This window comes from Zonotrichia albicollis, chromosome 1 (genome assembly GCF_047830755.1).
Source record: "Zonotrichia albicollis isolate bZonAlb1 chromosome 1, bZonAlb1.hap1, whole genome shotgun sequence".
NCBI classification, from domain to species: domain Eukaryota; kingdom Metazoa; phylum Chordata; class Aves; order Passeriformes; family Passerellidae; genus Zonotrichia; species Zonotrichia albicollis.
This window is the reverse complement of record NC_133819.1, coordinates 71,253,131-71,276,843: the sequence shown is the minus strand read 5'-3', so window position 1 is coordinate 71,276,843 and position 23,713 is coordinate 71,253,131. Positions and strand designations below refer to the sequence as shown.

The following is a 23,713-nucleotide window of genomic DNA, read 5'->3' as shown; positions in this document are numbered from 1 at the left end:
AATACTGATTTTTCTTGAGCTACATCAAGATATACTGGGGAAAAACTGCAGAAATTTGGGGCATTTTTGTTTTGCTTATTGCTAGACATACGTATGAACTTGAACTGAGAGAGGTGATGATACCAGAAGTCTTGGCTGGGGGAAATGAAACTGTCCCCAGTGTTCTGACACCAGATTTGACAAATGCCTAAAAATTACAATAGCTCTCCACAATGTTTACAGCACTCTAACCTAAATACTTTACCTATCATAATTTCTTTCACTCTGGGCTTCAAAAAAATTCTACATGTGCTACCAAGATGTGGTCTCTTCATGTGAGTTAGGGAAGTTATGCTCTGCATATGCTAGCATAATGGAGGGGAAGAGTCAGGCTTAGCTTTTTGAAGTTTTTCCTATCTTCATTTTATATGGGAAAAGTCATCTTCATCCACACAGTTGTGTAATGGCAGCAAAACCCCTATATACTGCACTTTGTGCATAATAGACAGATTTTGCAACTTCACAGATGCCCTTATGGGGGAGTCTCAAATGCTTGCTATCCACTTTAACAGCAGAGAGAGAGATTTCTGTAGTAGTTCATCTTACCAAATGTGAAACCTGTCAGCAGCTGTGGTGTCATGGCCTGCATAAATTATGGGACCTTTCTTCCACCCTTCCACTCTCCTCCTCTGACTTGGTCTTTTCTGTGCTGTCCGTCCACTTGCTTGCTGTGTGTCCTTCAGGAGAAGGAAGAACAGCCAGAGAATGTGTGCTGAAGCAAAGAGGCAGGGCAAGGAATGCAGGCTTTACTCAGGAACACACAAATTGCAAGTGAAGAAGTTAAGGAGGATAAAGCCATGTATCCCTTTGTTATAAATACAGAGTAGCATGCACATAATAAAACTGAAAATTTAAAATAACCAAACCAGCAGAATATACCAAAACACTGTGCACACACACACGTGCACACAGAGCTGTTCCCTTGGAGAGAGGATGAGAGAGAGAGAGCAGAGAAACCACAAATGAGGGAGGTTAGTCATGTTGCTTAATGAACTGCTGGAAGCTTTTCAGATACTGTGGTGATGAGGGAAATGTGCATAGAACAGTATAATGTTCCTCATCTGATATTATCTAGGAGTTCAAAAGAAGCAGCAGCAGCAACACAATAAGGCAGCTCTCTGGTATGTTATTAAAAGGTATCTTCAGCTTTCCTGCTTGACAGATATTTCTTGTTTTAAGTTACACTTCTACTTCCAATATTTAGACCCAAGACAACAAAGTAATAATTGAGCTACTGACTAGCTAACACAATGCATTTATGCAAACCAGTTATTTTACAGTAGAAACAGCTGGCTAATGTTATAGCTCTGGTAATTGAAATCCTCAAAAATTGCAGTATTCTGTATTTGTGTCCTCTCTATGTTTTACATTTTTTCTGTAATTTCCCAATTTTGTTCAACAAATAACCAGTCATTTCATATTACAAAGGCACAATGGGAAGGAAAATCTGCATTGCTACTTTTAGAGGCTAAGAGAGAAAATGATAATATTTACTTGTGTTCCTGATGCAGTGTAGTTAAAGTTTGTGTTTTGCATCATGCTGACTAAAACTAATGGGAATAGTCCATGTCATCTCAGAAGTAGTTGTTCTAGTTTGCTGTTTTCTACTGTCTTTTGTTGGTTAGATGGCCCGTAAGCATGACTCAGCAACACCAGCCCTCCAAAGCATGGATGAAGCCTCATTTATATCAAAATTTAGTATCTCTCTGCAGGGTGGCTAGTTATGTAAAGAACATACACCAGAACTTCATGGTAAGATTTCTCCTTGCAGAGGACAAACACTCCATGTTTGCTCATAGCAGAGTATCAATATTGGAGGCATAATCTTCTTGAAGTGCACAAAAAGAGGCACTGGAAAATCATGGCATTAAATCCTTTCTTCTGTAAAACCACCCTGAAATTTTGGAAAAGTTTTGGTGCCCGTGCCTTGCTATTGCAACAGCTTAGTGTCTTACATTGATATATGTAATTGAAGATACGTATGAATCACGTTTCCTGTTATGAAAAAACTTGAAAACTAGATGAGCTGTGAGCTGAATTTTGAGGCATGGCTGCAGCATTACACAAAGCTATCAACAGAGAGTGAAATATATGTGATGCAGTCAAAAGTGTGAGGAGGATGGGGAGAAGTGTGGCTGCAGGAGTGGATGGCACAGCAGGGAACTACATGCAGTGTGTCCTGTGTACTCTGATGCCTGAAATATGAAATTCAGAGTTGGCTCGTATGCTTCAGAGCCCCTTGGTGACTTGTGACTAAAATCAGTAGGTTTTTTTTTTTTTTTATTTACTCTCTTATTTTGATGAGTGTGTTAGTGAACTTATGTGAGATCATCAGCTATTTTATGGGGTTAAGTTTGAGAGTAACTCAAGAGGCAAGAATATCTGTTTCTACAATCTGTTTTTATTTGTGATTCATCTCTGACTTTCCACTCTCACACTCTCCATGCTAGATTGCCAGTTATTTACTTCCATTCAAGTACCTAGGTGGTACTTGACCAGGATCTGATACCTCTGCACTCATTAAAAGTATGGTGGGATCTCTGATGACTTTCCATGGTCAGGCACTGAGGTTTAGGTCCTTTCCAGAGTGTTGCTTCTCGGCTGACACACAGCTTGGAGGCTGATGCTCTGCAGGAACCCTCACTCAAATAGTGGGATAGCAGGAATCTGGCAGATTCTATGCCAAATAAATTGTTTCTGTTATCACTAAGCTCTTTCTTTGTATTTTCTTGTCCTGCCTGCACCTAGGTTTTAGCAGTTACCTGTGTGAATTTTGTGATATCTGTTACATGATGTTAGCTTATTTTTTTTTTTACTGCAACCCACCTCTGGCTACTTTCACTACAGAAAAAGCATTGTGTGTGATCTTTTTACCCCTCCATTCTCCTGCTCAGAAATATATCCCAATTTAAACATTAGCAAAATCAAACATTAACATGGGAGTTAATGTTTTAAAATAATGATCTCCTGCCGGAAGCCTGTTGGTCCTGACATGCTGCCAACTACAAAATCTAAATGAAGTTAGAACCAGAAGAAAATAAACTTAGTCTATTTTCATTCTCTACTAACATCTTTTGTGCTATCTGAAAACTTGATCACTATATTTTATAGTACTGAGTTCTTTCAGTAATGGATTGCAGGTGCCACATTTCTGCTAAACAATATTTAGGCTACTTAGTTTTATTGCTTGGTTTAATTTCTTGAGTGAGTGATTTCACCAGGTCATCAAAGTTTCTAATTCCCGTTCTTGCAAACAACAGTGAAGGGAATTGAGACCACTGAATATGAACTTTGGAGAGATGGTAGGTATTACAAATATGTGTAAAAGAAAAGTTAGCAACAAACTGTATAAAATATATACACGTGTCCATGAAGACGTTGTCCAGAAATGTCATGACAAGTGATTGCTTTACAGAATTAAGAGACACTTTTTATTTCTGTAATACTGTGTAGAGTTTAGGTGCTGTTGTCATCATATAGAATATAATATTCAAAAGTGAATTAGAGGTCTTGTGGTAGAACAAACCTGGGAATTAGCAACAGATGATTCTGGGGCACACAGTATCCCAGAGTCTGACCACCACATGGACATGAATTATGACCCTGAGCATGATTTTTAAGACTGAGTGGGTGATATTTGGCCTCTGGAGCAGAACTTGGACAGCCTATAGCGTGTAGTGGTGTACATAGCACAGCAGTGGGTTGTTCTATTCTGGAGAACACTTTGTAATGATGTAAGAGGCAATAAGCAGGATTATGAATGCAACAGGGAGACATAACTGTGAATTTTAATTTTGGGTTTACTTGGCCTTTGGCACATGATTTCATTTCCCATAGACAATCTAAACACACTGTAAAGACTACCATGGGACCTGGATGCATTCACTAATGTAGGGTGCGGCGATTTCCTGTCTGTCTGATTTCAAATTAGGATTAGCATCTAGTTCTCTTATGGAAGTTACTTCACTGATCATTATTTAGAAATTATTTTTAAAATAAATTTTTAAGGTACTTAATACAATGTGTTCTTAGGAAAGTTACCACCAAACCTTTTAAAATAGATTTACATGTCCATCAAGACATTGCCCTGAAATGCCAAAAGTAATTGCCTAAGAAATATATGATTATTTTATCTATAACAGACTTTCTGTATCCTCCCCTAGAACTAATTCACAAGGAAAAGTGTTTGATTTTTTGTACTTTGACTTGCTATTTATGAGGCTTGATATAAGTGTGAGATTTTTTACAACGGAGTTGGATAACATTAAATAAATTAAAAGCATTTACTGTCTTCCGTATGGATTATTACATATGGTTTACATAGCTAATGCATACAGAATATGAAAAATATAAAGTATTATTTTATATTCAAATGATAATCTGCATAATCTCTCTTAGTTTTCATTCAGTACTTCCTCTTTCAAAACACTGTACTTCACAGGCCTCAGTTCAGGGAAGAACTTCAGTCTGGGCATAAATCTAATTAAAGTCCACAGATTTAATCCCCTTCAAGCAACAAGCATGTATTCAAGTCTTTTGCTTAATTGTGGTGGAGTAAAGGTATGTTTGAAATTAAGCACAAGCACAGCTATTTTGATGAACTGGAGATTTATCTTGGAGCATCAAACCTACTATGGAAAATTCATAAAGTAAGCATTGCCTCCTAATTACTGTGCTCATTTTAGCAAGTGCGTAATCATAGGAACAAATTTACATAGTATTTACCAAGAGACAAGAACCTCTGTATGCCTCTGATGTGTGTGGAGCTGCAAACTGAACACACACAGACAACATCTAAAGAAAAAGAGTTATGAAAAAAATCCTACTTGTTGAAATTATTATGGGAAGATGATGGCTTAATGCTTTTAATAGGACATTAATATAGCTTACTCTTCCAAATAGCTATGAATACTTTCTCTTCACATTGTTGATGTATGGAAAATTGCTATATAGTATCTAGTTGTTAGATTTTTCTAAGGGATTTTGATTGATGCCACAATTTAATAAAATAAAAGACCTGCCAGCTTTCTCTTACCACAAAACAGGATACATTCTCCAGTGTATCTCTAACTGCCTGTCCAATAGGCCACAGTAATGTGTCTGGATTAGGATGTGTTTTTGCTGCAGTGCCTCCTTCCTCTTCCTCAGCGGCATTCCCAGGTCCGAGTGATGACTGAAGGTGTGCTTAGAAAGGAGTATGTTGGGATTGCACAAGGAAAGAATGGCTTCCTTTCGAGACTCAGATATATGGACTTTTTTACTTCAATTAAGAGATGAAATGTCTTGGCACATGTACAAAGAATTCCATTTGAGCAGCCATGCCTGCTGGTGAGATCAGGGCTGATCCAGGCACCTTGATGACAGCTTAAACAGCTCTTTGGCAGATATTTGTTTTTCTCTTATGGTTGCAGGGTGTTATAGACTGCCCACAGTCCAGCCTCTACAGACAGATCCATGGGTACAACCTCTAGGGGTGTCGACACTGAGAGCTTTCTGGGCTGAGTTGGGGAGGACAAGGGAAATAAGTCATCTCTCCCAGTTAATTTTCTTTCAGAACACTAGGAAATGAAAGCCAGTTTGAACTGCCAACATTTTCTTGTTTGCGTTTTCTCCTCTGCTTGATCAAAATAACCTCTATATGTCAATCCACTTAAAACAGGAGGGCAGTGAGTGCCCCCCTTGGTGTCATATTTACACCATTGATGCCTAAAGCTGCCTAGAATTAGGGGTGAGCAAGCAGATGCTATCAGCAGAGCTGGGCATGCACTGCAGTGATAAGACAGGAGATGTTTCCTGGCTCAATCCTTGCAGGAAGAAATGTTCAATTGTTGTGGCCCTCCAGACCAGTCCTGGACTGCCCTCAGCCTCTCCCAGCCCTCTTTGTCTGCTCCTGGGGACACTGAAGCTGAAGTGTCCATCTGACTGGAGAGAGCAAAGGGTTTCCATGCCAGCATCCCATGCACTTCCCTTGATAGGATCAGAGCAGTTGGTGGGGAAATTCACACAAAATTTCATACTGCTGGTCAGGTGTGCTGCACAAGGTATGTTCAGCCTTTCCAATTGTAATTACTATGTATTAGTTGTTATGCAGAGTCAGCAGCATTGAAAAGGAAACAAACTAAAAAAACCCAGACACTGGAATTCTACACAATCTTTCTCCAAAGCTGGCAAGTCTGAACTTCATTTTTGAAGATGTTGTTCTGTAAACAAGCCATTTGTTTTACAACACATGATTGGATGTCTCATATGAACTGCAGCCTCTGCCTGAAGTTTCCCATACATTCTGGTCCTTTGTAATAGCTCCTTCCTGTGTGCATTCCCTGGTTACATTCAGGCTTGGCCATTTCCTTAGCCATCCAATGGGGTATCTCTCCCTTTGTCAACTCCTATTTTGGCCAGATTTGTAGTAATTTAATATTTTTTGTCCTGCTGTTCCTTTGCCAAATTTTGATGGAAATAAGGCAGTAGGAAATCAGGAGTCATTGGGCACACAACCAAATGCATGTGAAGTCCATAAGCCTTAGTAAACAAGACAAAAAATTCTGTCTGTCTGTTTTATACTAAATATATAAGAGGAGGTGAAAGGTTTTCTGTTGCGAACTGGGTTGGCTGTACAGTAGAGGGGATTGGGGGTAAATGCAATTTTAAGTATTTATCCTCTTTCTTTCAAAACAAGAGTCCTTATAAATGATATAATTGGAAAGCCTTGTATATGATCTTGATGATAAAAAAGCTCATTACTTTGACTAGAAAATAAAAACTTGGACTTTTCATTACACTATACAGTCTTAAGAGTGACTTGTGAGCTGGTTGAGTTTTAGTGGCTACTATTTTGATTTCTGTGTCAGTATTATTGGGTTGCTGTTAAACTGGACACATTAGCCTATGCTAATTAACTGATTAACTACAGGAGTTTTTCAAAATCTATATTCAGTTGTTGAGTTTTTGTAGGTAACTTTTAAGAGGCTAAAACAATAAAATTCATGACTTATACACCTGATAGACAGAGGCATCACTTTGAACCTAGTGTGTTTGTAATATATGACCACAATCTTATCATTACTGTTATTATTACTATTCCTACTACTACTATTGCCCCTACTACTATTAGGAATTCTCTGATCAGTCTGTGTTTCATTTACTGATTAAATAATTCATTCTGTGGTTTTATTATAACTTTTGCACAGTTAGGATATAAGTATTCTTCGTCAGTGATGGAAATAATGGTCTTGGCCCTGCTTTTTATTACAGTAGTGCAAATCTTGAATAATTTAATTGTCAATGTAACAGTGCCAAGGAAACAGCAAATTTAGGCCCGATGTGTGTTTGCTATTGTCCTTAAGAATTAGTTTACTCTCTTCTAAGTACTTCCATTCATAAATGATGTGTCATTTTAGCAACCATAATTGCCTTCTGAAACAATGTTTTTGTTGTTTTTCTAAGGATTTCCCAAAGTTAGAGGAGTGTTTTGGTTTTGTTTTAGAAAATGAAACACAGTTTTAAACCTGGGTCAGATGCCAGAAAATGTTCTCCTCTCCTCCCCCTTCCTCTTCATCTGCCTTTTTCTCTGAGCCCCATATCAACTCTTTCCTTTACCTGCAGAGCCTAAATTACTTCATGGAAGGTCTGAGCTTGATGAAGCTGCCTGATTGTCCTGGATTTTGGGCTGGGGGCGTGGGGTAAAAAGAAAACCCAAACAACAAAAGTAAAAGAAAAAAGAAAACAGAACAAGAGCAGGCACTTAAGGCAGAGTTGCATGTTGCTTTGTGTAGCTGATCCAAGAGAGCAGATGCACTGGGTGCACTTAACCCATCACAACTGTAAGTGCTTTCACTTAATGCTCTTCATACCCAGCCTGAAGATGATACATTTACTTTGGCTTCACAATAGGGAAAACAAAAGGAAACATTAACTGACCAGCAGTAATGTTTCAGTGTTGAGTGGCATCTCTGTGCGTTGTTGGTACTGGAACATGGCTGTATTTCCCCCTCATATATGTGCATAAGTCCCCTTTGATGCATAAGGTTAAATCCATGTAATAAAATATTCAGGATCAAGATGTCAACTATGTTCTGGTTTCCCTGACATTCTCACTCTTTTAATCTTAAAAAATAAAAATTCCCCTCACCATATCTGTTTGTTTTGCTTTCTGTTCTTTTAATAACTTCATTTTCTCAAAGGTAGAGGAAATAAGTTGTTGCTGAACTTCATTGCAATAACCGGCTAGAAACATTCAAAGGTACCTTTAAATCTAGGATTAGAAAAGTCAGCACTTTCCTTTTGTGTGAAATCTTTCCCTGCTTATAAGACGTAGGTTTGTTTCACATCTGCCAAGTTTAAATCATTTTTAGAAGTATAAACATTTTTTTGGACGTTTGAATTCAGAGAGCAGTAACATTAATATGTCAAGAGACAAAGCGTTCAAGAGAGTAGAAATGATACATAAATCACTCCTTAAACAAAGTTGTGCTTTGGTTGCTCAATAGAGACATTATATTGTTTTGATTTTGTATGGATAATTGGAAACTTTAACTTTGTGACTTCTTTGTCCAGTCTAATAACAAGTTGACTCCTGAGGTTTCTGAAAGTTCTCTCTTGCTCTTCCATTTGTATAATTTAGAGATAGAAGATGTCAAAAATAGGGAAGGAAAGAGAGAGGGGAGGAAGAGCGAGAAAGGCTTAAAGGCTTCTTCCAGCAGTAGGTACAGGAGTGCATCAGCAGTACTACCCCTGCTGAGCTGGCAGCTGCTTCCCTAAGTTCAGGGAGGTCACCATGGCTTCTTTCCTGTTTCTCCTCCAGGCATTGAATTGCTGGGGGAGTCGGAAAAAAAAGCATCTTCCTTTCTTGGCCTGCGACATAAAGACAAAATCCTTCCTCCCTATCTAAGTGTGTTCTGGTGAGGCATGTAAAAGTTCAGATGTGATGAAAATTATTTGGGTTACTGTGATACTTTTACCCAGAAATATCTGAAAGACATTACAGACTAATTGACATACCAGGATATGCATATGACATCTGAGGATGTGCCCTCCTGTGCATGATGAATTTGAAAATGCAAGGATTTTCTTCACCATTAACTTGCTGCTTTCTCAGGAGATAAAACAGATTATTTGGTAAATCCTTCAAAATACTGTTGCTGATTATTTAGGACCATGCAGACCAATGTATCCAGTTAAAACTTGAGAAGGAGAAAATATGTTTTTAAGGAAACAGAACACAAGCTGAGCCCTCTGTAGATAAAGAAAAAAAGTAAGAAAATTCAATGTTTATAGTAAGAACTGCAGGAGTTTATAATTCACTATACATGCTGTTCCTCACAGTGCAATTTGTGATGGGTCAGGATGAAATAGTACAGCAAATTAATTTAGTTGCATTAAACCCCCATGTGGGCTTGTCCACAGCACCAGAGAGCTCTGAATTTAGGTAGATGAAAAGGAGAACTCTAATTGTGACAGAGGATGTGTTTAATGCATGTATAAGTAGATTTGTTGAGATCACATCTTTAGTCTCTTTGGGTTAATTTTCCTATTTGCACCTTCCCAGGAAGTCTTACAATAAAGACAAAAGCCTATATCTGTAAAGTCTCCTTCCTGGTGGTTCTGATTCAAATATTTGAAGTTAGGTTGATTATTTTTGGACACAAATATGAATTCTTATCCTTTGTTTTGGCATTTAAAAGAGGTTAGAATCTTATTTACCACTCTTTCGCTGCCAGCCAATCATATATTTCACATGCTTATTTTTCCCTAATTATTCACCAGACTGTAGCAACTTTGAACTGTTTATATATAAAGTCTGGTGTTTGAAAGAGAGTAAGTTATATTTGAAATTTCCCTCTGTTTTTTAAGTACTTAAACTCACATGCAGTGCCAAATATGCCTTTCCAGTACATAATAATAGGGATCTAATTGCACCAGTTTCCCAAGGGGCACAAAAGTAGGAAAGCAGAGCCTGCGTGGAAAACACCCTTTCTTTTTCGCCTTTGGCCGTGACAGGCTCCTACATATGGAATGAAATTCCATCCTCACAGAAGTCTATAGGGAAGATTTGGCTGACTCCAGGGGGGCTGGATTTGGGCCCACATGCCTGATTTCAGGGTGTGATTTTGGTGATGAAGCAAGCTTTAAGGAGTGAGTAAGAATATTCACTGTGGAAGGAAGTTATTTTGATATGTTTTCTCCAGTCTCTCTCCCATGCTGGAATAACTTTCTCCTTTGGAGTATGATTTCATCTTTCTGAAGAAGACTAGGAAAAGCACTTACTAAATAGGCATTCATCTTCTGGAAAAGCTCAGTGGGAAAATTTGCTTTTTAACTGCCCGTGTACAAACAAGGTGGCACCCATGGCAAAGCAGTGGTCCTTCTGTGAAAAAGAGACAATTATGAGAGGAGTAAAAACCCTGGTTTAGCCTGCTGGTGCCCCAAGATCTGCCGACTTGAAATCATGTTTCCCAGCAGATCATTGCCCTCAGAGTATAGCTGAGGGGCCATGCTAATATTTCCTTCCTGAAGGGAGAGAGCGCATTGGGTTGTCCTTAATGTGAACTGCATGAACTTTTGTACCTTTTCCTTTTCTTCTTGTCTTCTCAGAAGGAGGAGGATTTGTCCCAATATAACCAAAGCATGCTGTTATGCAGGACTGGCTTATAAACAGCATTTAATAAAGATCTCCCTCTCTAATCTCATGTTTTCAAGAATAATGTGGTTTTCATTCATATTGTACTGAATTAGGTGGTCTCACTTTATTACTATCAATATATTTAACAATATTTTGAAGTGTGAATTCCTGGGTCTCACCAGCTCAGTTTTTCCCATAGATGAAACTCAGGCAATGAGGTGTTTGGGGTACATTTTTGTTTTATCTCCTGTTTCCCTAGTGTGAGCTGTAACAACCTCAGCCCAAGTAAAAAAAAAAAAAAAAAAATTCTGATTTGGTCCCCATCCTGTTTGTGTACAGAAAATCAAATCCTTGTTTTGGAGCTATCTGCTGTGGTGGTTGCAGGGATTGCTACACTGCTGGGAGATGAGGTGGGATATTGCTGGCTGTGTTGATCTACCTTTGTGTCTTACCTTGCCCTTCAGTTGCATGGGAAACATTATTGCAGAACAGCGTGCAGATGTTGCCATTCCCTCTACTCCAACTTGTCTTTTCCATCACCCATTGAAGAAACCCAAATAAAACTCTGTGTACACAAGTCATGAAAAAAAAACCCAAAATGCACGTTTGGGACTTGGTTGTATTTGCTAAGCCTACACACATATGCATTATAGTAGAGTTGCATGTTAAAACATTCATGTTTCTTGATTAAAAAGCTCATCTAAAGTACATCAGTGCTTATCTTTTACCATTCACTCAGTGCCCTACGTAGTCACACACAAACAGGCAAAACAGTAACTAATCAGACCTTTTAGAGCTGCCTAACCCACTTTTTGTCTTTATTATGAAACTAAGATTTGGTCATCTGAGGTCAAGTTGTGCACTTAACACAGCTTCCATTATAGTCAGTGAACTCTGTAACAGAGAGTAAAGTCAAAATATAAACAGAGAACATTTCTGCAGCAGCTCTGGGCTGGGATTAACTTGGATCACCTAGTCTTCTGCTTTTAATGAAATTCTCTCCCTTGTATTTTCTTGTTTGGAAGAGAGTCCAAAGTTATCTCATGCTAATTTAGTTAGGCAGTGCCCTCCAGGGATGTCACAGGCCTCCATGACCTCTCCAGAGAGACTCAGCAAAAGGATGAGGAGAATTAAACATTCCTGAGAAATTGCAAAGCGGGAGCCCCCAGAGATTTCACATAGAAATGAGCTCCAGACTAGCTGCCAGAGACCCAAGTCACCTTTTCAGCACTTCCTTGACGTGTCTCTGCCAGTCCCATCTGGCTTGATTCAGGGGGTCAGCATGGGGACTGAGAGGTGGCAGCTAGAGAGGGCAGGATTCGAGGGAGGTCTGAATACAGTAGTCCTAGGCTTTGGATGCTTCTCCAAGATGTGCAGCAAGATGGTTTTATTTCCTTTCCTTCCCACACGGTCTCATGCTTAGCTATTTTCTTTGTGCTGAAAAGGGGAAGAATTCTAAGTGAGGAAGTTTAATAGTAAGTTTAGTTGTTATTTCACCACGTGATGCCACAGTTTGTTTCATACCTGGTTTTACAACTACCTCTTGGGTTAAATGCAGAAAAGACTGGCATCAGAGAGCTGCTTACAGTGATATGAACTACATGCGCCACTTTCCTCTCTTATGTTGGTGGGCTGTAGAAATTAATGAAATTGATTTCACATGAAGCCGGAATTAGGCATGGTTTGCAGGACAGAATATTTCTCTGGGAGAATATTCAAAGACCTAATTTACAAGTTTCCTTCAATTATTTTGCAAAAAGGGAAAAAATAAATTTTCTGAAGTACAGGCAAGAGAGCAAAAGACACCAGTGTTTCTTGGTTATTAGTATCTTGGTCACCTGAGTAGTTATCTCACTTATTTCTTGCATCATGAAAAAAAATGTGCACTATCTCAAGAAGTGTCTATTATGTTGAATTTTGGAGAATGTAATCTACCAGTGATTTCTGTGTGATCTTATCCTTACATTTCCTTGCTACTTTGTCTTTAATTAGTCCAGAGCTAGTCAGTATTAAGGAAGAATGTTTGAATTCCCACCTTTTACTATGAAAGTGCCAAGTCAAACAAATAATGCACTTCATGCTGAAATGTCTGTGCTACCCTTAACTTTCCTAAAGTACTCTAGTTGTATAAATATTGCGACTCCAGCTTCATAGACAGCAGAATTTGGGCTGTAAGAATAAATGCTTTAGTGGAGGCCCCAAAGAGAATGATTAACACTGCTGAGATTGGAACACTGCTCATCATTTTGCTGGACCAAACTGAAACCAATAAGCAGGCTGGACCTAAAGCTGGATCCTTGTAATTAGAATATGGTTTATGGTATAAAATATTGTATATTTTGTAGTATAAATGCTACAAAAAATATACAGAACAGAGAGTTCATGTGTTCATGTGAAATATGTTTCAGCAGTTGAGTTATAAATCTCTGAGAAGAATAAAAAAATTGAATGAGACTTGCATATGGAAACCAGCATATAAGGGATGATGGTGTCATTGTGGTGATAAATCCATTGCATTCTGCAATGACTCATGCCTGTGCCACTGTTGTTTGCCTGAGAACAGACCTCTGGCCCTTGCCAAGTAATGCGTGTGGGAACGCTGTTCCCGGTGTCTGACCTGCAGGAGTCATTCCAGCCTTAGTGGCAGGATACCTAGTGTGTGGAGTCTCGTTCATGTCCACTGGGGAGGGAGGGCTCCGAATTCGTCTGGATGTGATAGGAGCAATGACTTCTGACATGCATGTAGCAGAGATTTATTGCAAGAAAAAGTTGAAGTGTGATAATGCTACTGGGGTATTCTGTAATAATATGGTAAAACACTTGTCGTCACTTCATCTCAGGCAGTGAAAGTCAATTGTATATGCTACACAGAGACAGATAAAAAACATAAGTATACTTAAAACTTCATATGGTTTGCATTTTTCGTAACAGCTCTCCTGACTCTAATATAAGACAGGTTTTAATTTTGTTTTGGGTAAGTGGATGTGCTTACAGTCTCACACCCACAATTCCATGGCTTTAAATAGAATCGCTCCCAGGGTGCATAAAAGAACACATGCTGTTATGTGAAGGATTTATCCAGGATGCCAGGATTGTATTTATTGCTGGGAACAAACTGAATAAAATTTTCTATCCCATTCTGACACTAGCCCATGGAGAGCAGTGTATCTATGGTTTCAGTGCAGATCCTTCTCTTTCCCTGACGCAGGATTTGGTACAAATGACTGCTGTAGCAGGAACAGTAATTACTAATGATGGTGGAATCAGAATGGCCAGAGCAAGCCAAGGGAAGGTCAATGCAAAATGCCCTCCAAATGTATTTTTGAGCACGCTCGAAAGTAATCTTCACATTGCCTTTTCGCATCTGCTCAGCACAGCCAGACTTCTAAAACACATCCTTTGGTTTCTGGGATCTTTTTGCTGTTGCCTTTTTTTTTTTAGCTGAGATTTCCATGCCCCAATTTGGACCCTGAGCATGGAGGAACTCGGTCAGAGCAACGGTAGTGTTAACACTGAAGCAGCAAGTCTGTGAGGCAGATTCCTCTGTCCCAGGGCTGGGGTTAAAACCGCCAGACTCTTTGCATAAGCTGCTGTATCACATGGTGGCCGTTTTGGGTACTGTTGGCCTAAAATTGAACTTGTGACATGAGGTAAAAATAAAAAAGAAAATAAATCCCTCTGTATTGCATTACCGTATCCCTGAGGCATCAAAGTTGTGCGCTTGTCTCAGTCTGTACTCAGCCAGGAGAATTTAGCATCAAATTCCAAACTGTTGTCACCTGAAATGTTCTGGTAAAGGAAAACAAAAAAAAAAAAAAAAAAAAAAAAAACCATTGTAGCAGGAATTATATTACTTTAGCATCCTTTTTCCTTTTTTCAGGTGACTTCTTGCTTTTTATAGTTAGTAAAACAGTGCCTGATGTGCAGTTTTATCATTGTCTTATAAGTTACAATGACTTAATGGTGGAAATCTTTCTTACTTCCTACTACAGTGCACTGAAAACTGCAATAAAATTAAACAGTGAAGTTAAGTGATGTGTATAAGATAGAAGCCTCTTTATTTACACCAATTATTCAGACAAAGATTCTAATTTTTAAGAGCCCAATCAATATAGATATTTTTCTCAAGAGAAGGAAATTAACATTTTAATAAATTATTTTAGATTAATATTCAGAAGTGTAACAGCTTGGGAAACTCATTGCAGTCTGAGGAGAAAATGCATGATATTCAAAAGTGTAAAGCAAGAACTCTGGAAATTTGCAGGGGAAATATAAATTATGAAATAAATTTCAGGTTAATTTTATGTTATTAACTCACTCTTTCTCCCTGCATTTTTTTTTTCAATAACACTGTCCATAAATTTTGTCTCAGTTCTCTTGCTTTGTTACTCTTACAATCCTAAAAGATTATTCTTCTTCCTCCCCAGTTATACCCTCAAACATGTATAAACATTGTGAAGTGCTGCTTCATTATCTCTGAGCCCATCTGCCTGTGCTCTGGCACTTCTCTGCTGCTCTTAGCAATTTTTTTAGAGTACAAGTAGTGGTTTAACCTGAGTCAGGGCCCGTGACTGGATAGGCACTGGGCAGACCTACAAACCTGCAGCAGGGAAGCTAACAAGCTGCAGAGGCAATTTTGACAGATAGGAGGAAAGGAAAGGAAGATTTGGAGAGAGAAAATAATTTTCTGAGTTGCGGTATGGACAACAGCATTTTTGTTTCTGTGGAGATCGGCAGTACTTTGGCCCATAGGTCATGCTGTCCCTCTACACCCTCAGAAGGAGCACAAGTCAGCTTGTGCTTAGCTGCAGGTGCTTAAGCAATCCCGGAAAGAAATAGGAGGTAAACAGGTGTTAGAAGCAGGAACCAGGATCTTTTTATAGTCAAATGTTGCACTGTAAACATTTTGTGATCAATATCTACATTGTGATCACTATTCTGAGGCTGATAGTTCTGCTCCAGTGAACATGCCAGTACTTGACTTGAAAGCCTCATCTATTTTCTTGTGGTTAGATCATGGCCCCAACCAGCCCTTCCTGGCATGGGGCCCTAAGACTTCTCTGCCCTCACCGCAACCTGGGTACAACCCTTTACTTTAGCAGTGAGTAATCCTGTCAAATGGGAGTCTGCCTCTTTGTGAGGAGGTATTTTGTCTTACATTCATATAAAAATAGCAGGGAAAATTAATTCTGGAAGGGTAAAAAGGGCGGGGAAAGCGGGTCAAATATCTTTCCGAATTGTCTGCTAGGTGGAGCCTGGGAAGCATGTATTTGTTCTATAGTCTTGTCAATGTCATTCAAATCTGAGTGGTTAAAACTCTTGCATTCTTTCTGCAATTCAAATTTTTCTTCCATTTTTTCCTCTCTCTTTAGCTTTGAATTTCTTTCCCCTTTCTCTTAAACAGAATTTAAAGAAGCTCTTTGTTAGCAATTGCAACAGCATCCTCCAAAATTAAAATGAAAGAAACAGAGCATATGTGCATCCTTTCTGTATTTTTTCATTAATTTACTTTGTGTCACACATGTCACTTCCAATCTAACCACTTGAAGAATAAACAAACCATTGTGGACCTAAAAATCTGTTCAAAACTTTTTGGCAGGAAAAAAGGACTGTATTAATTTTCATTGTTGGTTGAGGTTTCCCAACAAGCAGCTTTACTGTTTCTTTTTTGCCTCCAGCTAGCAACTAAAGATCAGTTATAAAACTGTATACAAATACTTCCACATATTGAAAGAACAATATTTTGACATTCAGTGACACAAGGGAAAAAAAAAAAAAAGGAGTAATCTAGTTTTTGATAACACAATGAGAACTTTGTGTTCACCCGAGGTCCATGTGAGAAACATCATGTTGCGTTAACAGGGAAGGCTGACCTTTAAGGTTTATCTGGATTATAATTCTTGTGGTTTTTATTAATAGAACTGCCTACTAAAGTTTCACGAGTCCTCCCTGAGATCTGTAAAACAATTGACCTATCTGCTTATGAGAGAGAAGTTAGACAGTATTTCCTAGTATTTCCTACAGATGTGAGGGCTTTTGTTTCAGAAGACATTGATATTGTTTTCCTTTGAGATGGTCCACAAAGATTATCAGGTATTTTATTATCTTAGTAACTTTGTAATTGTTGGATTATTATCTTTGAATGTATCAACTACACTCTTTCAACTTGAAAGAAAATATCATAGGACCTGAACACAGCTGTGCTCTGAACAAGTTCAGCTCTAGAGCCAAATCATAGAATTTGACTAAAAAGGCAAGCATGCTTCAAATTGCTTCTGCGGAAATTTCTCAAAGGAATCTTCAAAAATTCTGAGAAAATTTATAAAATTAGTCCCTATCTCATACTATCTCCTAAGAGACTTGCTGTTTGTTTACTTTCTTGGGATTCTTAAGGTAAATTGTCCATTGTTTCTTATTAAACGATGTGTTTTTTCTCTCAGAGGAAATTGTTTTCATCTCAAATCTGTTCCCATTTTATATTTTTTGTGTCAGCAATGTCTATGGTTTGCAAATGTCACTTTTCTGAATGGAAGCAGCTGCCATGTCATAAGTACTCAATGTCTCCTCTGCATGAGCAGAAAAGACACAGCTGAAGGAAAAACTTTGTGCACAGACTTTGGAGTCCTTATGTTCAGCATTACACAGTTAAGGAAGAAGCATATCAAAATGTATTTAGACTGATGAGATCTGATAGATACTCAAATGGTGTTCAGAAGGGTTTTTCCATGAATGGGGGTTCCTTGAGCAACAGATCTTGCACCAATGCTGTGATTTTTGGTAATCTGAGAAAGCAGGATGATGACTCTTTAGAGGAAAGGAAGAGGCATGTGTCCTGCCCTTTTTGGGAAGTACCTCTGTTGCTGGAGGTTTTGAGAAAGGGTTGAGCATGTGAAGAGTCACCAATTGCAATGACAGACAATGGCATTAATCCTGAACTTATGTTTGCCTTTCAAATACAAACTGTGACAGCCCAGTAAGGTTCTTACTTATTGGGTGTGCACCCTTGTTTTTTAAGTAGCTGAGCAAGAAGGGCTGTAATTTAGACGGGGGGAAGCCTAGTAATACATTGATTATGCATACTCCCATATTCCTGCTGTCACTGGCTTCTTGGGAGTATCAGCATGCCTGGCAGCACATCCCTGTGGTTTTCCTTGGCAAGAGTCTCCCTGCCGTGCTTGCCTTGACCTATAACATTGTCAGAAACATGTACTAAAGCAATAGTCATTACTCTAGACTGAGCTCCCATTGTGGCAGGGAGCATGGGATCATGCCCAACACTTTTGTACGTTGGCTGTCAGGCAGGGACAGCTTACCATTTACTCTGATCACAGCACTTTTGTGCTGTGCTTCTGCTTCACTGGTGTTTTTCAGCCATGTGTGCTGTGCCCCTGCTGTGTGCAAAACATGTGTAAGGAAATTTTTTTCCCCTCTGCTGTGTATTATATCTAAGTCTCACTGTGTCTTTACATAATCTCCTTATACAACACACTGTGATGCCTACGGGGTACACCCAGGACACACCTACTCTTTTAACAGTTGCAGAAGTCAATCAGATGTGGGTGACTCAGACCCCAAAGCAGCACAGCACCTTTTCTTCCTTCTCTGCCCCTCCAAAAGTGAGTAAACAGATAAACTGGGAGCCGGTTTGGCTTCAGAGCTCTGAGTCAATGCCCCGTCTCACTTTTCTGAGGCACGACCATCAATTGTGGTCAGTTGTGCAGCAGCTTGAGAAACCACAGCCAGTCAGCTGGGTTGTGTCAGGAAGAGCCAGGCGATGGCATCTGGAACTGCTCCGCATCCCAGGCCGGCAGGAAGTGCGTAGGCAGGACAGCTCCACACGTCGCTCGGCACGGGAGATGCCAGCAGCGTCCATCAATGCCAGGGCAGTTGAGCTGGGACAATGCAGAGAGGGAGGTGGTACAATAGCCCTCTCTTTTGTGCCACAAATAGAGCAGTCCCTCATGATGCACGCAGGAACAGCAGTCATGCCAGGCCTTTGTGCTCGCCATATGGGGAGAAGGCTCTCCTTTGCTCCCATGTCCCTGCAAAGGCTCATCATGCTTTGGCCCAAAATGCTCAATTCTCCTTCTCAGTGGTGACCCCAGCAGGATAGCTATGTTTGGGACCACTAGACTACCCTATCCAACCCACTGAATGCTTCTGCCCACTTCTAGACAATAGAGTATGGAATACCATAAAGACAGAATTTCTGTAAATGGTGATAATGTACTATTGGGTCTCTCCAGGTGGTGATGTTTTATGACTTAGTCAGAAATTGCTCCCTGATTGTTGACAGCCTTGAGGTAACCCATTCCTTCCGCAGTGATAAGTAAGTAGAGCTAGACATTCACCAGCCTCTGCTTCTTTGCCTCTGAAACTCACAGACAATGCGCCATGCATCAGGCTGCAACTATCTCTTCCATCTCCTAAAGTAAACATTACTGATTTGGTTTGATTTTTTTTTTCTCCATGTGTGGCAAATACAGAGTCAGAATTTCTCTGACTAGAGATAACACCTAGAAATACATGTGAAAGTTGGTTTTTTTACAGTATAGGTCTTGGGAAAAGCTGCTATGTAGCAGTGCAAGGCAATAGTAACTAGTACCAACAGGAAAATTTCCATTTATCCCATTGTGGGACCTCTTCAGTCATATCTCTTTTGGGTCTTGAATTGGATGAGACATATGAAAAGGCCTTATACTTATTCTTTTGAAAAAAAAAAAAAAAACAAAAGTCTTTTATTTCTAGAGCAGAAATTATCCACTGATTTAAAATAACAAAGGTTGAATTTGTTTTTGCTCTTGAATAGGAAGATACCTGATTATGAGCCCATTTTAATTATACATAGTACCAGAGCAGACGAGTGAAACAGAAGTCTCAATATATGGAGTTAAACATAACCTCAACTACCGGATCTTTGTTACCCATGGATGACAGCCCAGTTAATAAATGTTTTCTTACTGGGGTGCTAGACTGGAAGTTAATGGTGAAACACATCTACAACATACTCTAGATTCTCGAGATGAGCAGACACATCACAACCATAGTGGCAATGGCATGCATAAAAATGTATCTGTGTGGGGATTGTGTTAGTCAAACTTGGATTTTTCCCACTTACTAGCCCAGGTGCAAACAATGCATAAGTAAAGAAATTTGGGCAGGGAGAAGACTGGTTCATGTTTGGGGTATGTTGCTTAAAAATGGTGCTTACTACTGGCAGGGGTTTATATAGAGAAAAGGGTAGAGGGGAAAGATGAAAGAGGAAAGATTTTGGCAGAGGCTGGAGTTCAGGCATGCAGAACAGATATCCTAGTCCGCATAATCATAAAAGTGTGTCTGCTTGCTAGACTAGTTACATGTCTCCTTTTAGCTTTCTCTCTTTGAAAGTAAATGACATAGAAGTACCTTTAGACTTTGTGACTCGCTAGACCAGAGCCAAAAAGAATTCAAAGATGAAAAATATGTTTGTCACTTTTGCCATTAAGGGAAGAGTCTTACTCTAAGAGAGTTGAAGCCTAAATTGTTTCCATGGTAGTTTTCTCCTCCTTTTAAACATCTACCCATATTTTGTTATTTGGACGGAGCAAAAAATTAGGGAGAGGGTGGCAGAACTGAAAACAAGTAATTTCTTTACTTGCTGTCAGCCCATCCAAAAAAGCCTTTACAAAGAAATGCAGGAAAATCCTCAATTCTCAGTTCCTGCAACAGAAAACTTCTTAAAATATATGACCTTGTGATGGTTAAAAGATATCCAAGAGCCAAAGCTGGGCAATGTTTTTATCCCAGTTCAGCCATGTCATGGGTCAGGTGGTTCAGCATGTGAACAGGAAGGTGAGAATGGTGAACTTTTGCCTCGGTTGTGCAGTCCATCAGAGAATAAATGGAGCAAATCACTCTGCAGCTGGATCGGGAGGTGAACGGCTGAATACCTCTCACACAGAGGCCTTTGTGTTCTGGACATGATCTAGCATTATGATGGGACACACTAGTCTGAGGCTTTGTAGCAATTACTAACCCATTATCACGCTAGAACATGAGATCATTTATCTTCTAATTCAGAGTGTCACCTGTTCTTCATTTGCCAGTCAATAAGCATTAATTACTTTCAGTGGAAATTTAAACAAAGCTTTTCCCCTCTGTTAAAACCAGTAAGCCATTTAGTAATGACAGATAAACCTGGAGCTGTATCACCCCCCTTCCTCTCGTTCTCAGACTTGAGTCTGGTACAATATGAATTCTTAAAGGAAATGCCTAGAAATTAATAGGTCAAGGACCTTTATTAGACTGATGTGAGGAGAATCACATTCCTGGCACTAGATGTAGGGAAAGGACAGAGCTACTGCCTGTACATGGATGTTTTATTGGTTGTCAAGGGCTGTACCTGAGGAAATATAATTTTGACTGTGGAACTTCTTCAATGTTTTTTCTCTCTTCTGGCTTGCCTTGGCATTTTTTTACAGACTGTTCACGCAGACCCATTCAAAGCAACAGCATTTGGTCACCTTCCTCAAAGCAAAACAGAGCTATCACTTACTTTGTAATTTTTAGCATTTTAATTTCTTTCATACCTGATTGGATTGAGGTAATTCTAAGTGCCAACAACTGTAAATGCCAGAAAAAATAAAAGAACCACAGTGATAGACTCTCAAGTAACCATTAATCTAAACATTCTTTCCTGGTATGATTTGAAGCAAAAATCACTTTTAGCAACTCTTTCTGCATTGTTTGATCATTTCTAAGCTGATCCTGTTGAAATTCACTGCAGTTTAAGTCGCATTGCTGAGACACTGATTGCTTGCTTTTTGAAATGGTAGACAAGAGTTGATAAATCCAACTTCATAAAACCTCATTGGGCCCACTGTCAAAGGCTGGTTTTTGTTAGTATTTTGCAGCTGCCTCCTTCAGTGTAGGGTGTGGTTTAGGGTAAAGGGAAACTTTAAACTCTATTTCATATTAATACAAAAAGTAATATGTAAATATTTTAAATACTCACTGGATTACTGAACGTCTTGGCATTGAAACTGTGTCAAAATAATTGCAATACAGAGGTGTTTGAAAGTGGAGGGGTGGCAAAAATTGTTGGAAGTCTGATCCTGCTTCTGCTTAGACATATTAATATTACTTGAACAACATAGTAAATAGCAGGTGCTTATGCTAATTGCATATTCAGTCAACCAGTGTAGCATTTTTGGGTAAGGGGGAATTTTACCAATAAATGATATTTTGTTGTTTTTGCATCTCTCTCCAATGTAACTGACACAAGCGTGTCAAGGCAAGAAAAGGAGTTCATTATGTACAGCAAACATCCATCAAAGTTGGAAGAAGTACCACTGCCCCTGATTGACTGATTGTCTAATGTTAGAAAACCTTTTTTGCCCAAAGAGTGCCCTCTCATATGAGAAAGTGTGTTGTTTTCAGCTGGACTGCTTAAGGAAGCCTGAAGGTCTGTGAAATCAGGTACTAGGCTGGGAGAACCAAAAGTATCAAGCGCTCATCTTATAGATACTCTTGTTACCTTTCTGCGCAGCTGCTGCTACTGTGAATCTTGCAGGCTTGTCCAGTCATGAAGAAACAGAAGCTGGTGATTTACGGTGACCTCTCAAATCAGCAGGGAAACCCCAGTGTTCCAAAAAAGCTCATATGAGAGATACAAGTTAAGACATCTCCTCCCCACAAGATGAGTTTCATCAGCCATTTGGGTATTTCTGCGTCATTGGCTAGGATGTTCAATCCGGGAAAGGAAAAATGAAGTTGCTGCCATTGTCCTGCCCAGCAGGTCATCTCCCTAAAGCACAATTTATAATTTATGTCAAGGACTTACACAGCAGTTGCCCAAAACCGAGCTTTCCGTGCACATTCAAGAAGTAAAAAAGTTCAAAAGAAGCATGTTAATAAAATCTTGTCCCAACTTTGGAAGATGCATAAAATAATAACGGTAAAGAAAAATGGCTCACACTTATAACCATTTAAGTGGAATGTATTGCCTTGCTATGCAGACCACTGATTTATTGAGAATAGAGAGGAAAAATTGAATATTTCAGGTGGTATTTACCAAGAGAAACTGGGCTATCCCAGAGCTTTTATTAATCTGATTTGCAGAGTATCCACTACCATCAAGGGACCTACTAAAGTTGTTTTCTTTAAAGCTGATGTGAAGAGGTCAATGCAAATAGCATCATGGATTACAATGTGAGGGGATGACAGTGCTTTTTACCATATGGAGAGAGAGTTGATTTATTTTGTTTCCCTTTTCTGGTTATTTATTAAACAAGGATCGTGCCATACAGGTATTCCCTTTTCCTCTCCAAAGGAAATGAAGTGTTTGCATCATTTTGATTGATCTAAAGTAATAATTATTCTGTACACCTACAGCTCCTATGCAATCAAACAATCCAGTCACTAGAGCACTGCCTTGCACATCAGAAAATTGAAATGTACCTGTGGTGCTATCTCAGACAAGTCACACATGTCTTTGAATACCTCTTTTCCATCTGCTTTCCAGCTTTCATGCTGACTTAGCTGGCCAGCCCTCTGAGATGGCGCCCACCCATACTTACTTGCTTGTGGGAGAGGACTCTGTGAAAGACATTGCTGTGGGAATTAAAAACTGGTCCCATGAAATGCAAATATGTTGGCAATCAAATGAAGTTTTGCTTCAAAAGATGCTGCAAAACTCTTGCTGCATGAACAGTCCTCTGAAACTGATGTTAATGGTTGTGTCACTTTTCCACCAGGGTTTTCTCATTCCTGTGTGAAAAGTTTCTTCTACCGTACTTTAATATTAACATTCAACACATATTCAGCAGGGAAACCAGATTAACTTGGTTAAATACCTTTTTAAATACTTACTCTTAATTAAAATCTCAGCTTAAGCAAAACAAATGTGGCAGAAGAAGCAGCTGAAAGGACCCATATTTTCATGCTTCAGTGAGGTTGACATCATTCTGTAGCAGACAGACAACAGCACTCTGGACTGAAACATTACAAAATTTTGATGTTTTCCCCATATCAATGTCAATTCATGCAGTGCTTTAAACAAGTGAATCCATGCTTATG

The 23,713-nt window shown here is 39.2% G+C and overlaps 1 protein-coding gene across 1 annotated transcript in view; it reads left to right on the top strand.

The window, feature by feature from the left end:
• Positions 1-23,713, top strand: part of GMDS (GDP-mannose 4,6-dehydratase) — a 408,288-nt gene that overhangs the window by 300,949 nt on the left and 83,626 nt on the right. The gene's annotated exons all lie outside the window — the stretch shown is intronic.